The sequence below is a fragment of the Euphorbia lathyris genome, chromosome 4 (assembly GCF_963576675.1).
Source record: "Euphorbia lathyris chromosome 4, ddEupLath1.1, whole genome shotgun sequence".
In the NCBI taxonomy this organism is placed as follows: domain Eukaryota; kingdom Viridiplantae; phylum Streptophyta; class Magnoliopsida; order Malpighiales; family Euphorbiaceae; genus Euphorbia; species Euphorbia lathyris.
Genome location: NC_088913.1, coordinates 44,324,566 through 44,329,233, shown reverse-complemented (window position 1 = coordinate 44,329,233; position 4,668 = coordinate 44,324,566).

Here is a 4,668-nt window from a genome sequence, read left to right as displayed (position 1 = left end):
CATGGGTGAAAACAGCACTCGGTTTCTCCCTGGAAACCAGACAACTCAGATATTACCTGAGGGGCTGTCCATTACTAGGCCTCCCCTATTCTTCGGGTCAAACTATACCTTTTGGAAGAATAGGATGAAGAACTTCATTCAAGCTACAAACATGAGTGCCTGGCTATCTATAGTCCAAGGCCCGTTTGTACCTGTGAAAGTTGTTGCTGGCCAGTCAGTTGTTAAAGCTGAGGTTGAATGGACAGAGGATGATCTCAAGAAGCTACAAAATCATGCTTCGGCTATAAATATGCTTCACTGTGCGCTGGATGCTGCAGAATACAACAAAATATCAGGTTGTGAGTCAGCACAGGAGATCTGGAAGAAGCTGGAGGTCACCTACGAAGGAACTAACAAGGTGAATGAGTCTAAGGTCAACCAGCAGATGAGATTGTATGAGCTGTTCGAAATGAACAATGATGAGGGGATTTCTGAAATGAATGCAAGATTCACCAACATCATAAATGAGCTCAAAAGACTTGGAAAAATCTTCACTGAGGAAGAACAAGTCAAGAAGGTACTCAGAAGTCTTCCTAAAGACTGGCAAGCCAAGAAGACAGCCGTTGAAGAAGCTCAGGATTTAACCACCTACAAATATGATGAACTCATCGGCTCACTGCTGACTCATGAGATATCTATGAAGAATTTCGAGGTGAAAGAAAAATCCGAAGACAAGAAGCAGAAGTCACTTGTCATGAAAGCTGATTCAACTGATGATGGCTCAACTGACGATGAGGAGATGGCAATGTTCACAAGAAAAATGAAGAGACTGTTTAAAAGAAATGACAAATACTCCAAGAAGCCTTATAGAAAATTTGATAAATATAAGGCTGACTCAAGTGATAGCAAATTCAAGAAGGACAGCTCAAAGCCCATTACATGCTTTGAGTGCCATCAAACCGGCCACATCAAGTCAAGCTGCCCAACGCTGAGGAAAGATAAAAAGAATGGCAATAAGGCAATGGTGGCAACATGGAGTGACAGTGATGATTCTTCATCAACTGAAGCTGAGGCCACAGAGTCAGCGAAGATATACTTCATGGCTGACGAACTTGCTGAGCCATGCATTTCTGAGCATGCTGACCAATCTGATGAGTCAGATTATGAAAAGCAATCTAATGAGGTAATCTCACTCTCTCAACTCAGAAATGAAATGGGTAATGCCCTGAGTGATCTCTATACACTTGTCAAAAAGTGTAACAAGAAGATTAAAGCACTCAGCCGGCGCTGTGATGAAGTAGAAGAGGTCAAACTGAGTGACCTCAGATACCTTCTTCAGGACAACTCAGTTTTGCATGAAAATATGAAAATCATTTATGAGTCTGTCTCTGAAGTCCAGTCAGTTTCAAAGAAACTGAGGAAGGATGTCACAACCATTCAGAACCAATTAAAGGTTCCAAACAAAAACAATTTTCCTCTGAGAACTCAGTATCAAAGTACTCAGTACCAAGGTACTCAGCAGAGACGAAATCCCCAGCGAAGAGTCCAGTGTGACTTTTGTGGGAAGTTAGGACACACCACTAAGGTATGCTGGCACGCTCAGCACTGGGGTGCTGACAAGTCAGTAAAGAATCCTAAACAGAAGGTCAGTTGTGACTTCTGTGGAAAAAGTGGCCATACTATCAATATATGTCGCCACAAAATAAAATATGATGCTTTACCTGTTGAACCTAACAAGTCAGGACCCAAAAAGAATTGGGTACCTAAAGGAAACTGATCACAATGCAGGTAAGCCTGAGATGTGCCGAGAAGTAAAAAATGTGGTATATTGACAGCGCATGCTCAAGGCATATGACGGGTGATGAAACTCAGTTCATCACGTTTGAACGTAAACGAGGAGGAAGCGTAAGTTTTGGAGACAACAGAAAGGGTAAGATAGTAGGATCAGGCACCGTTGGAGGTAATCCCACTATTGAATCTGTCTCCCTAGTCAGCGGACTCAAATATAACTTACTCAGTGTAGTTCAGCTATGTGATAATGGGAGAAAAGTTATATTTGATGATACTGGATGTAAAATATATGAGGGAAAACAAATGAGTTAATTTTAACTGCCCCTCGGATAGATAATGTTTTCATGCTGAACCTACAAAAGAAGTTTTCAAAAACTGTATGCTTAGTCACAAAGGAAGAAAATTTCTGGCTATGGCACAGGAGACTTGGTCATGTAAGCATGGACCTCCTGACCAAATTAGCAAGAAAGCAATTGGTTGAGGGACTGCCTGAACTTAAATTTCAAAAAGATCAACTATGCCACGCTTGCCAAGCTGGAAAACAAACCAAACAATCTTTTCACAGTAAAAACATTGTCTCAACTAAACGTCCGTTAGAGTTACTACACTTGGATCTCTTTAGTCCAGTCCAGCCGCTGAGTCTGGGTGGAAGAAGATTTTCCTTGGTCATTGTAGATGACTTCTCTCGGTATACGTGGGTTATCTTGCTGACCAGCAAGGATGAGACCTTTGAGACATTTTCAAATTTGGTTAGAAAAATTGAAAATGAAAAAGACCTAAAATTGGCTCATATCCGTAGTGATAACGGTGGAGAATTCAAAAACCAAAAGTTTGTTGAATTCTGTGAAGCCAGCGGCATTGACCACAATTTTTCTGCTCCTAGAACACCTCAGCAAAATGGGGTTGTAGAAAGGAAGAACAGAACTCTGGTTGAAATAGCCAGGACAATGCTGGATGAGCATAGGCTTCCAAAGTATTTTTGGGGAGAAACTGTTAACACAGCATGCTATATTCTCAATAGGGCTCTAGTTAGACCTATACTTAAGAAAACCCCTTATGAACTTTGGAAAGGACGAAAGCCCAACATTGGATACTTTCGTGCCTTTGGCTGTAGATGTTTCATTTTAAATACCAAAGATAGCTTAGCCAAATTTGATTCAAAAGCTGATGAGGCTATCTTTCTAGGCTACTCAACAAACAGCAAAGCATACAGAGTTTTTAATAAGAGAACCCAAGTATTAGAAGAGTCTATACATGTGCAATTCGATGAAACTGACCCTGCAGGAAGATACCAGCCGCTGACAGAAGATGAACCAAACTCAGCACCTGCTGATCAAGAACCAGCTACTGAGTCCTTCACAAAGCGGCTGACCAAGAGTAAGAGTGAACCTAAGATTGTTTTCGCTGACCAATCTACTTCTGCAGAGAATGTTGAAACACGAATAGAACAAGACACAAATCTACCCAAGGAGATAAGAGTCCCAAGAGGGCATTCAGAAAATGCAATTCTTGACTCAGCTGGAAATACCCTGATGACAAGGAATCAACTCAGGAAGTATCTCGGCAATGTAGCCTTTGTCTCAGTTCAGGAGCCGAAGAACTTTGCTGAAGCTGAGAATGATGAATTCTGGATGAATGCCATGCAAGAGGAACTCGACCAATTCAGAAGGAATAATGTATGGGAGCTAGTGCCACATCCAAGAAGCCAGAAGACCATTGGAACCAGATGGGTCTTCAGAAACAAGCTGGATGAACAAGGAAACGTAGTCAGAAATAAAGCACGGCTTGTAGCTCAGGGCTACAGTCAGCAAGAAGGCTTGTGGTATCCAAATACTCATGACTTTACACTCATCGGATACACTGACGCTGACTATGGACGAGACAAGCTGGAAAGAAAAAGCACCTCTAGAGGATGCCATTTCCTAGGAAGCTGTCTTGTATCTTGGTTCAGCAAGAAGCAGGCATCAGTAGCCCTGTCCACCACTGAAGCTGAGTACATTGCTGCTGGAAGCTGCTTCTCTTTTGGATTTTCGACTTGGTGAAGATTTTGCTTGTCTGTATGTATATGTCTTGTATGTGTGTTTGATCCAAGTGATGAACTTGTCTATTTATAGTGAGTTCTGAAGCTTCAATGATTTGAAAATCCGACATAGCCGTTGTGAGAAGAACGGTCTTCTTTGTCATCACGTGGTCAGCTTCCAGAACCGCAGGCCAATCCTATCTTCTGATTTGCGCAGGAGCCAGGCTTGCCAGATTTGTCTTCTTACGCCAGGTTCGTCTTCTAGCGCCAGGTTTGTCTTCTTGCCAAACGTCAGATGGTCCATGCGTCTCGAAAAGGTCTTTGAAATAGATTATAGAGGCTTCTGATTTGTTTCAGAGATGTGTCAGACCTTGTCTTCCAAGTTGACAGATTATTGACGCTGACTTGATTATTACTCAGCTTGACTTAGCGGCGACTTTGATATTTACTCAGCTTGACTTAGCAGCTTCGCCTTCAAGCTTTTCTGAAGAAGACATTTCTTTCGTAAAGCTGAGTTGCATTCTACTCAGCTCTGCTGTGTGACTTGCTCATGCTGACTTTGTTCTGTCTTTCTTTTATAGTCTTTCAGTTCATGTTCTCGTTAGTTAACTTACTCAACATTGAACAAACACATTAGTACAATTAAATCAAAACACTTAAATTTAATTGTTTAATCATGAGATTAACTTAAATAATTTTGTCAAATCAAAATCATGTGGAAAGGTGTTTCAACAACTCTCGTGTGCAGCTTTTGCATCATCCATCTCCTTTGGCATCGCGCCTAAACTTTGTCCGAACCGTCGGGAAATTTCATCCGCTAATAGTTGGTATTGAGGTTCTAACTATGGTCGACGCTTTGTTTCTTAGTTGGTTTCGTC